This window comes from Egretta garzetta, unplaced genomic scaffold (genome assembly GCF_000687185.1).
Source record: "Egretta garzetta isolate BGI_Z169 unplaced genomic scaffold, ASM68718v1 scaffold489, whole genome shotgun sequence".
Lineage (NCBI taxonomy): Eukaryota > Metazoa > Chordata > Aves > Pelecaniformes > Ardeidae > Egretta > Egretta garzetta.
The window spans coordinates 85019-97056 of NW_009260692.1; positions in this window are offsets into that span (position 1 = coordinate 85019).

Genomic DNA, 12038 nt, shown 5'->3' on the forward strand with positions numbered 1-12038 from the left:
GTGTGGTGGCTCAGCTGCGATAGCATTTTTGCTCGCCCTAGATGCGTTCCTGAGGAGAACCTGTGTGCGCTTGTGAGGTACAGCACCTCCCCAAAGGGGCTGCCGGTGGCCACCGCCGGTGGCCGGTCCCTGCGGAGCGGCCTGGCCTGAGGCTTACCCCGCCAAGGCAGCTTCTTCAGAGCTCCCAGCACTCGCCTTCCTTGCAGCCTGGGGAAAAAAAAAAACATGCTGGGTTTATTGAATTCAACCCCCAAATGATGGGGGGCATGAAAGTGGGTTGTGGCAGCTGTACCTATGGGCATGTTTTGGAGGTGCCAGGCTGGGGCCCAGCCAAGGCAGAAATTCCAGTGGTGTCCGTGCTTGGGAAAGCATGTCCATGTCCTCCATAGGCCCCTTAGAAGAAAACAACACGTTCTTTTGTGTCTGTAGATCACACTTTGGGTGTGGTGCCTCAGCTCCTCATTGGGCCTCTCAGCCGGAAGCAGGAGCATGCCGAGGGCTCTGGTTCTCTGCGGTTCGTGCTATATCCATGTGGAAAAGCAGAGGCTGGGTGACACAGAGAGGTCCTGCCAAGTGCCAATGCTCGAGGGTAGACCTGACAGCTCAGCACAGGGCTTTTTTTTTTTTTCCTGGGAATCACAACTTTGCAACATGCACCGAATCGCTGAGCATGCATGATGCTCTCAGCTGGGGCTGGCCCTTACGTGGGGAAACCCAAAAAATGGAGGTGAGGGGATGGGGAGGTGGCCTGCATGTTGTCTTAGTTACAGGGGCGAGTGGGAGTATTGCAGGGGAGGAGTTTGGGAGATGGAGGGTACAATAAATTCATAAGGAAGTAAGTTGCACTACTTTAGCTGCTCTGAGAGCAAGACATTTTCTGGATGAGTACATACAGGAAACTATTAGCATCACAGTAATGACCTTCTGTTGTTTTTCCACTTAAAAAAATCTATTGAATAGGATGCTAGATTCTATTCAGAGCTAATACTCCTACAGATGCATTTTAATAACAAGATTTGTGTCTTAAACTTCCTCTGCTTTGCTTGGTCTGTGGTAGGAAACTACTGCTACCTTGGAACTCATTCTGCTGACATTTTTTATAGTGTTTTAACAAGACCTTGTAAACGTCTCCGTGTATTTCTTTAAAAATAGGTGGTAGCGAAACCACAAGGAGAGGAAACACCTGGAAATGAAAGACAATTCTTTCTCATCTTATTTGCATAGCACTGCTATGGATTTCATATGGTGAAGGTGTGGACAGGTGTTTATGTAGACAGTGGGTTGAATTCCCACCAAAATGTTTATATTGCAAGGGTTAGAATGGGTATAATTCAAGGATTATATTACATTAAGGGATTTATAGTCCTGGGCAGACATTTCTTTTAATTGCTTCACATTCAAAGGCAGTATGTGAATTTTCAAATAAATAAACGGATCAGAGTTTGCCCAGGATTTAATGTTTCCTCCGAACGGTGGTGGAAGTTAACATTTCAGGATACCGTGCCGTCCCCACTCTTCATCGCGTTTCTGGCTTCTAACGTCGCCACCTAGTGATAAAAGGCGTGAAGAAAACCTTGTGGTTGTACTCCAGTACAGGAGAGGGGAATAAGGTAATTGCAATGAATATATTGTATGTAACTGAAGAAAATATATCATAAATACGGTTTTTGACTTAAATGACATCATGAGTTTCAGTTACAAATACTGGCTTCTGAAGGACAGCTAAGAAGTTTTTCTCATGCACAATGCTGAAAGATCTTGTCTTGGTTTTTCTGATGATTTTTCAGGTGAGTCCCAGTCCCAGGGGAGTCTGCAGTGTGGGGCCAGGTTGTGTCCTCAGATTTTAGAAGTGGGCTTCCAGTCAAGAGGCACAAGTTTTCCAAACAGGCCACTTCTCCTCAAAACACCTCTCTAAATTTCTTAAAATGTTCCCTACCCATTAAGCAAGCTCATCTGTCACATAAAAAATAAATTATGTTGATTTTCACGTGTACTATAGCCTTTTTACAGGGCTTGTGGATTCACTGTGCCGTGTGGTGGCTACGGCATCTCCCCAGTACTGAATTTTCTATTTTACTGGGGTATCCCAGTCCCTTATGATTTTAGATAACAGAGAAATTAATATATATTGGAAACTTGAAATTATTTTAAGTGGCAGCCCCCGCTAGCCATTTGTGTTGCTAGCTACTTCCAATGCTGAGTATTCGCTATGCTGCTTTCCAACTGACGGTCTGTTAGTTGTCCAGCTATTGCTATGTTCACACTGCAGTTTCTCTGAAGCTTGAGCTCTTCTGGGGTTTGGTGATGTACATGATTATATGGACATCCCTGCCATAAATCAGACCCTTCCTGCTTGGGGTATTCTCCTTTCCCTAAGGTAAGCAATGGGAAGCTTGGAGCCCACATTTCCCAGGGACAGTTTCCTGCAGCAGTGCAGCATTTGCAAACCCTTTATGACTCCCAGGCATGCTGAGCATTAGGCTGGCTCATGCTCAAATAGTAATGCTGGAATTTACCCCAACTGAAAAAAAGTTGTGTTGGTTTTTTTTTTTTTTTAAAAGAAGCTCTTTTTTATTTTTTAAATAGGAGCACACCCAAACTTAGGAGGAGGTTAGGCCTGTCTGGAATTGGCACAGCCACCCTGGTGGCTCTTGCTCTCTGACAGATAGCAATAACTCAACAGCTTCTTAGAGCAGGAATAAAAAAACTCTGAGTTTGACAACAAGAGGTTTAGCCAAGGGAACCCACAACAATGAGCTCTAATGCTTTTGAAATAATTTTCAGCCAACACAAAGGGTTTCAGCATCGCAGTTCCTTAGAAAGGACTGTTCTTTTTACTGTTCACCAGCTTATGTCAGTAGGGACTCCTTGTCCCTTCACCAAACACACTGCTCAGTCCATTTATGTCATGCACTAGAGACGTAAATTAACCAGACAATAACTGTTTTATCGCCAGAAAGAGCTGCTAGGGCTCATAGGAGGTCCCCAAGAAAGACTGCCTGGAGTGTACAAGTTGAATACCAGGTCATCTTCCTTTCTTTCATTCTTTTGTTCTTTCAGTCTTCCTGTCTTAGTTGAACTCAACCTCCTACAGGGTACATGGAGAGAATATTACAGGAGACCTGTTATTTTGGCTTTCTCTGCCTCCTATTCCTCATCAATGGAAGACCACTTCCCTAAGTTTAGGGAGAATCCCTGCAAATGATAAACCTGCCCAGAAGCCCTGGTAGCTGCTGGCTGACCTTGACGTGATTCTTGTCATTTTTTGCTATCACTCTGTAGCCAGTAGCAACAGAGAAATTGACCTTAATAATTATAATTTCTTAGGAGAAAATATTTTAAGATTCTATTTCAATGCATATTTTAAAGAACGTCCATCTCCATTTAGAAGAAAAGTTTTCCCAAACATTTAAAAAGTTTTCTAGAGCTCAGAGTTTTCAAACTAATTCTAAATGCCTTTTTTTTTTTTTGCATACTTTTGTTAATAGTACAACTTTTCTCAGAGACCGGAATTCATTTCTGCACAGAAGCCTTTTTAAGGAATTAAATGTGGTTTATGAGATCCTTAATCCTGATTCTGGCTCTTTGTGTAGGGTTGAATTTCATAGAAAGAGTGAATTTCAGACAAAAGAGACCAATGCAGTTAACATTTAATCTCTTTCTGAAATGCTGAGAGCTTTCTGGTCTCATGAGATTCTGAAATCGTGTTCCATATACAAAAGTTTTCTTTGTGTGTCTCATAGGCTGGATCATGATTACTAGATGACTCGCATGTTTATGTTGTCTGCAGTGCCTTTGGGAGTTCTTGTTGTTCCTGCTATTTAAAAGTCCTAATAATTGATAAAATGTGTAGTTTACTTTGCCATTTGTGTGTGTAAGTTAAAATCTTTTATCTTCAGGGCCTGAAGTATATACAGTTTAATAGTAGGAGAGTACAAGGCTGAATGTAGTTAAGGTTCATGATCATTGTTTGAAGATTTCCTGCATTTTGCTCCAGTTCCACTCCAGTAAAACTCAGTTTATTCTATTTTCACTGCCATAGGATTTCAGAAATACCCCGGTCTTTCACAATCATATGGAGTATGAATTACATCCTTCTGTGCTGAGGCAGGAGGCTGAGGAGAAAATAGGATTTGATGTTTATCTGGTGCCGGTATAAGATCATGACGTTCCTACCCAATGCTGGGAAGGTTCTGTTTGAATGATGTCGAGGTTTAGATAGTGTTGGCCGTAGCTTGATCACGTTGGTGTGCTGAGTTTCGAGCAAGAGCAATTCAAGGCATAACTTTCAAGCATCCACAAGAACTGTGTAATGAAGGTCAGTGTTTTTGTGCAATGAGAGGAGTGGTATTTTATCCTACTTGCAGAGTTTTTCACCTTAATTTTGGTATTTCTTTAAGAATTTACTTTTAGCTTTTGGGTGGTTTCTTTTCTCTTTGTCACAAACCACATATAATCGCTTGGCAGCAGTTCTCTAGCTGGAGTACAAACTTTTGCCAGGAAGAATGTGATGAGTCATGATGTGTGACCAGAATAGCTATGCTATTAAAATTGCCAAGGGTGGATGGAGTTCCACCCATAAAACTGTGCTTAGCTACTCTAATATATTTGACCTGGGACAGCAGAAACAAGGAACGCTTAGAATAAACTAGCGGCAGAAGCGTTTATCTGCTTGTATAAACTGCATCTGCACTGACTTTTTGCCACGATAATATACCAGAGTCTCTATACCTGCAAAGCCCTTCAGCTGTAAACTTAGACTCCATTTTTGGCCTGGCTTGATTAACAGCTATTAAAAGCCTCCTTTTCTGTGTCTCTTTGCATTATATATCAGAAAAAAAATACAAAGTAAGTATTTAAACTATAATGAAGAGAGCACCTGACTGGTTAACCTAAGCTGCATATACTACAAAGAGAGTACCAAAGTATATGCAAATAAACTGTCATCCCTACAAATAATTCCTTACTGTGCCATTTATTTCTTATTTAATCGAGGGAATGAAGGTGAGGTAATCATGTTTCTAAGGTGGTGGCAATTTACATATTATAGCTGTCAAATTTAGAAATCTATTAAATTAATTTGCATAATAGCAAAGTCAGAATAAAGGATTGTTTTCTCCCAGGGCTAATGGTTCTTCTCCAAGATTTACTGTTTGAAAGGTAGCAAAGCACCCTTCATCTGAAGTTATTGTTTGTATTCAGATCCTCGGCACAAAGAAGAGATACAGATATCAGAACAGTTGCAGACAGATCATGAGTTTTGGGTCTCAAACTGCTGCCATTGGAGCCAACAACAAAAGTTCAGCTGACTTCAACCGCACGGACTCATGCCCTGAAAGGTCAACACAGGAAAAAGAGATGCGTGAAGAGATGTGTAAGAGAAAAAGAGAAAGCAGGTTTGCCTGGGTGTTCTTTGAAATAGATATATATTTTTAAATGTAATTTTAATTCTAGATTTATACATTTGGACTATATGAAAAAAGTAGATCATATGGAGAGTCCTTTCATTGTTAATTCATTAAAATAGAAGATGGGTTTTCACCTTAGGTATTCAGCTCTGAATCCTCAATTTTTTCTCATTACTGTGAAGTTTGCACGTCTGCTCTTGTTCAACGTTCTCTCATCTTCCCCTTACATTCTTTTGTATCTGCTGACCTCTCATTCAAGAACTGGCCTGTTGTACAGAAGTGCTGAGTTTAGGGGACATGTTTTTAATCTTTAAAATCTGGGATATCTGTCCATATATATGGGGATATATGGACAAAATAATAGTATTCTTGATATCTATTGTGTATCAAAAGTACCCAAAAGCAAACTGTAGACAAGAACAGACACAAATGCTGGCACCCGGTAAGTAATCAAAGATTATGTTCTTAAGCACAAGTTCTTTGTAAGTACAATAACTTCTTGTTTTCTTAACAAATTATGTTCACTTAATGTCCTTAGTATAGGTATGGTCTTAGCGGAGACCAGATGGAGCAGCGGGGTCCTTCCTTTCCCTAACTCTGTTCTTAAAGTTTCCCATCCCTTCTACTATATGCTTGTTCCTTCCCTCCAGAAATAGCCTTTGAGTTCACACAAGTCCAGCTGCCTGATACTGAGGTTGGGATGTGGGCTCTGGTACGCCAAAGGGAAAACCCAGATGAAAGTGCGTTACAAAAACCTCTTGTCTTGAAATGCTGCTTTGAAATTATCAAAACCACAAGACAGTAGGTAGAGGCCAGAACAGGACCTCAGCTGCTGAGGGAATCCACTTCCTTTCAGATTATATAGATCAGAAATATCCTAACCTCTACCACCTTTCCCCACACTCCCTAACAGTACTTAATGCAGAATACCAGCATTTTCAGCAAGGTGAAATAGGCCTGAGAAAAAAATGCCACTCAGTAAGCAATCACAGGCTGAATTACCCCTGCACACTGTGAATGATGAAATAATTTGGTCATATGAAAGGCCTCAAAGACCTGTGCCCTTAGAGGTCTGGGCTAGATTTTTATCTTATATGTCTTAGGCTAATGTAGTTTCCAAGTTCCTTTCCCATGACTTTTCTATTTATGATGTTATCTAAGCATATGTGGCATACTTTCCCATTCAGATCTAAGGGTACATAGTTCATTAACTGGTGTCTTACATTTTAGTGCACAATACGCTTAAGAATTGTCATGGCTACTTTTTAAGCACATGGGGATATTGTGGGAGGGAAAGAAAGTTCTTGGTGGGGAGTATTGGGAAAGTTTCTCTTATTAGATATGGATGTTTGCCATTAGCTTGACTCTAAAACTAGTGCTGATTGTAATTTTCTTTTGTTGAAAGGCTTTTGCATCCCCGCCCCCTTTTTTTGTGTGTGTAATTGGGCTTACTAAAAAGAACTTATGAAAAAATCTAATTACTACTTTTTATAAATTCCCATAAAAGATTTAAACAACTTTCTTCTGTCTTAAGAGAAATCTCTGTTTCTGTCCCACGAGTTGAAAAAATAGCTATATAGCCAATTGTGAGCCAAACTGGTCACAATTAAAAATTTCCTTAAGATTTCTATGAGTGCTCCTACTAAACACTTATGAATTTCTTCCATTTGAATATAATAATACCATGAAATGACATGGATTTTTGCCTTCACATAAGGTGCCTCTTTCCATACCAGGGCATAACATATGTTGAGATTACGCTTTTCTTACTGTATTCATTTTTGGCTCCATTAAACTTAAGCATGTCACATTTGAAGTTGGTAAAATGGTGGTTAAATTACGTGTTAAAGCATCACATTTACAAAGTGCTTAATATTGTTTGTCAGCAGAGGAGCGTAGAGCAGAACATTAAGATGTAATTGTATGATTGCTGGGTCTCTGTTTTGCCCATGTGCTGGTATAACTCAGACCACAATGACTTGATGTTAACTTCTTGGAGGGGAGGCACAGAAGGGGTGTTTGAGTTTCAACTCGCTGCTGTTTCGAGTATTCATTCCTTGTATTAGAGAAGCACCTACCAGTTCACACATAGCCCTGCAGGGTTAGTTGGTTATTGTGAAAAGATGGTCCCTGCTCCTTAGAACGTACAATTTAAGGATGAAGTAAGAGAGAGAGTGGGTAAAGGAAACTAAAAGGAGCGGAGGGACACAGTTATTTATGATTGCAATGATAAGCAGAGGTCACAGAACCACAGTTTTGTAAACACCGTGAATCAAATCTCAGAGAACTTTGGAATTTGATTGTTGTTTTGGCTGAAAACAACATTTCTGTAGCATTAAGTTAGTAAATCACTCCCTTCTCCCTCTGACAGTGCCAGACAAGTAGGAAACACAAGCAGTTATCTCAGCGTTTTAGCTGGGGAGCCAAGTAAAAGGAGTTGAGAGAAGCTCCTAAAAAATTTAATATATACAGGAGACAACTACCGTGCTTATAAAGCAGATTTCATGCAAAATAAGCTTGCTTCACATAGGCACTCAGGCAAACTCAGGGTGACCACTTACTCCACTTGAACATGATTCGATGCTTAGTGCTGATAGTATTTCCTGCAGCTGGAGAGATTTACCCTCTACACTGGCTATAGGTTCTGCCCTCCTTTAGACCCATAGAGTATTTTGCTCAGTCAAAATTGGCAGCACTGTTTTAGTCAAGGCTATATTTAAGCAGACAGCAAAATTCTGCATAGCACCCTCCTCTAGATCTGCAGTTGATCCTGTACCCAAATATTGTGTTAACGTTCATTTAGGTGGTGTTGGTGGGATTGGCATCTGCCTTTGCTCCTGCTTCCTACAGCTGAGTAGGCAATGAAGGAAACTTTCTGAAATGTAGGTTCACAAATTCTGCCTGCGACCACCCATCTCCCCTATCCCTGATACTGTATAACCCCAGAGCCTGTGATTTCCAAGCCTGTTCCTCTTCTCCGCTTCCCATCTCCCACCAAATACCCTCACGCTTTGTGGCACTTCGGGGCTTATGGCTCCAAGTTTCGGAGTGAATGGAATGGACGTACCTGGTACCTAGGTAATAGCAATGAAGATGGTCATGAGCCTGTTCAACCGAGATGTCTATTTTCTATCTGTGCTTCCTAACAGAATAGCTCACATTGCAAACACTTCCACCTCAAAGAAAATCTGTGAATTAGTTACGTAGGAAGAATAACAATTTTCTTTTTTCTTTCTGTGGAGGCAAAAGGAATTAAACATACTGCAAACATCGTTTCTTATGAACTCTCACATAATTTTTTTCTTAACATGCTGCTGATTCCAGAGATGTGAATCCCAGGAATCCATTTTGAAACAACTGAACAGTGTTTCAAAAAACTCTACTTTCACTGGTTTTAATTTCTGACAAACTAGGGTTAAGGTCATTAGGTATTAAGGACACACATTTAGGGACTTGATTTCCCAACTGAAACCCTTGTGTACCTGGCCCTGAGTCCTATGCAGGTACTTTACTGTCATTAATTTCAGTAAAAAATGTTTGTTTTTATGCTGCCGTGATTCTGAGCTTTGCTTCCATTTGGTCTTTCTACATATTTGGGGGTGAAAAGAAGCCTCTCTTCCAGTGTGAGAGCAAACAGAACAAAATTGCAGAAATCATGGCATGGTAACCCACCCCAGACTAAGCCAGTGGCAATTGGGGGAGCCTTTGCATGGTGAGGAGACCAAGAGAGCAGAAGGACCTTGGTGACCAATGGTGGTGGAAGCAGCAATGAGGATATTTCACAGTGATAGAGCGTAGTAAGACTGATGTGGGGTTCAGGTTTTCTAGCATGCTCTGAGTATTGCACCGCAGAGGCTGCAGGCTCTGGGCCCTAAACCAGGGTGCAAAAGGAAGCTGTGGAGAGAGCAACAGAGGAAAAGTCCTGGAGAATGATAAGGAAGAAAATAAAGTTGGTTCCCTTGCACATTTATCTCTGATTAGGGGCGGGTGACTGAGGGCAGGGGGCAGCACTGCCTGACTTGAAAGCAAAGTTGCAAAATAGGTAGGTCCCATTGCTGGTAAACACCCGACCCATCGAGTGGGGCCAGAGCTCCCGTGAACTTCAAAGTTTGGGGCTGTTCCCTCCACCCCTGTGCCAGTGGTTCAGAGGCCCCTGGCAGGCCTTCACCTAGGCTGCTTCTGCTGTGTCAACAGCCAGCGGACAACTGGCCCAGAACGAGTCCTTTTCCTAACTGCCAACATCAAGTATTTTTATCTTTCACAATGTATGCAGTTTTATTGCTTTCCTGTTAGAATGTGGTTCTAGAGAAAGAATTTGGAAAGACTTTTTAGCATGGGAAGTCATATTTTATAACAAGCAGTCTTTTAAAAGAGGCTTTTAAAGCAGGTTTTTAAAAGTGATTTTTGAGGAAAGGAGAAAGAACTGTTACTATGGGATAATTTAATGATAAGCCTCCCTCATTAGTTGACAGGTGCTGATTTATCTTTATCTGCTGCACTTACCGTAGATTATGTAACACTGATTATATTTTGGGGCAGAGAGGGATTTCTGGATTTATCCAATACGGTCTCAGGAAATTGCTGTCTTGCTGGGCTTGCTCTTTTATTCTGATTTGATGAAAAAGCAGTAATTACTAAATAACTGTAGTGGTTTGGGAACTATTTAATGAATGGGTTTATCAAAAAAGAGGGGTTTTTTTTGTACAAAACTTTTCACAGAAATAGCTCAATTGAAATTACCTCCTGAACTTAAAAATCGCTCAGAGCATTTTTCAAAATTGCCAAGATATTAATTTAGTATTTTCAAAATTGAGAAAGCTCTGTCTTATGTTTCAAAATAATTTTGTTTGCAACTATAGGTTATTGACAACATATTACAAAATTTATTAGAAATCACACATTCAGAGTTACCCAAATAAAATTGTTTGTACCTTACATCAGCCTGTGCCATTTTGGTTAACCTTTTTGTTCCAATTTAAGGGGGTTTGTAATATTATTTTAGGTTTTGCCTATTCCTCACAGTTTGGAATAAGATTTATTTACAAAAAGTTTCAAAGCTTCTCTCATTAAGTAGGCCAATTCCCATTGGTCCTATTAAAATGAAACAACACTGGGCAAAAACCCAACAAAAAAAGTCTGATTGTCTATAAATCTACAGCCTTGGGAGATGGGTGAGAGAGAGAGAGGGAGATGGAGAGAGAAAATATATGTGTACTCATAATCTGATACAGTGCAAGATAAATTCATTTAAACTGCATGGTATCTTTGCTTTGTAGCAGATCAAAGAGATGGAGAAGGGCCTGAAAACCAGAACTGTAGCTCACAAAAGACTGCTGAATTTGCAGAATAATCTGGGGGTTTATTAGCCCAGGATCCAAAAAAACCAGTTCTGCTTACGCTTTGTCCTGAAGGGACTCTCTTGCTTGAGTTAGGGTGGTGTGCTGGGAGCTCCCCAGGTAGGGACTCTTGCTTTATTTAATGGATTGATCCTTTCTGGTTCTGATGCAGTGCTGAAACAAAGTAATTGGAAAACAGACTCAAGAGTCCTCAAACGTGAAAGATGCTTGCTCAGAAAAGCAGGATAGGGCAGTCAGACTGACTCCAGCCCAAAGCCTGTGAAGTGGATAGAAAGACTCGCAGTGACTGCAGTGCTCTTGCAGTGCACAGCTCATGCTATCAGCCCGAAGTGTCAGAAATTAGTGTTTCCTTTAGGCTTCTTCTGTTTTGGTTTTTTTTATTATACTCCCAAATAACGTGACTTGGAGCAGTTATTCGGCCTTATTGCACAATACGTCCTATTTCAAGGTGACCTTTTTCTTAGGTGCTCAGGAGTGGTTTTCCTGACATGAATCATGTTTGTGCTCTGACCTGTACTTACATTGTGAAATGCCTTTCTCTAGCGTTTATAGAGAAATTTGTGCAAGCATTTTTACATTAAACCTTTAGTACGCCCAGTACACAGTACACTCACAGGCAACTCTGGCCCCCCAGTTCTGCAAAGCGAAGCACCTGAGCGCTGCACAAATCCTTCTGACTTCTCAAGCCATAGTGAAACGTATTTAAAAGATTCCCTGAGCTTGAACCACTGTGGGAAAACTGCCGAGGGAGGAAGAGGGGGGGGACGCAGGCCCAGCAGTCAAGGCGTACTTGTGTTTTCACAGCATGAGATTTGCCCAGTAGATGGCACCTGAAACCCACACACTGGAAACTCCTCTCCACCGAATTTTAATGCATCTCAATTTTCCTTGTTGAAGAGATTTTTAGTTAACACATACCCTACGTTTTCATTAATACTGGCCAAATGAGGTTACTTTGACCTTGATTAATAAAATGTATAATCATTTTGGAAATATTTGGAGTCGGAGACCTGCCAACTGCTCCCCCCTTCTCCCCCCGATTGGGCAGTAATCAATACAGCAGAATCTCAATTGCAAATCACCCCAAGTGTATTTTATTGCACATCTCCCGCTTAGCCTCCCTTCCTGCCTCCCCCCGCGTAATTTAATCCGTCCTGGAAATGATTTGCAGTTGTCAGTGCAGGGATGAGGATACACGAAGCCGAATTTGCCCTTTCTTGGTACTTTCCAAGGGGAGAAAGTAATGCAAACGTGCGCGAAATCCCTGCAGCCG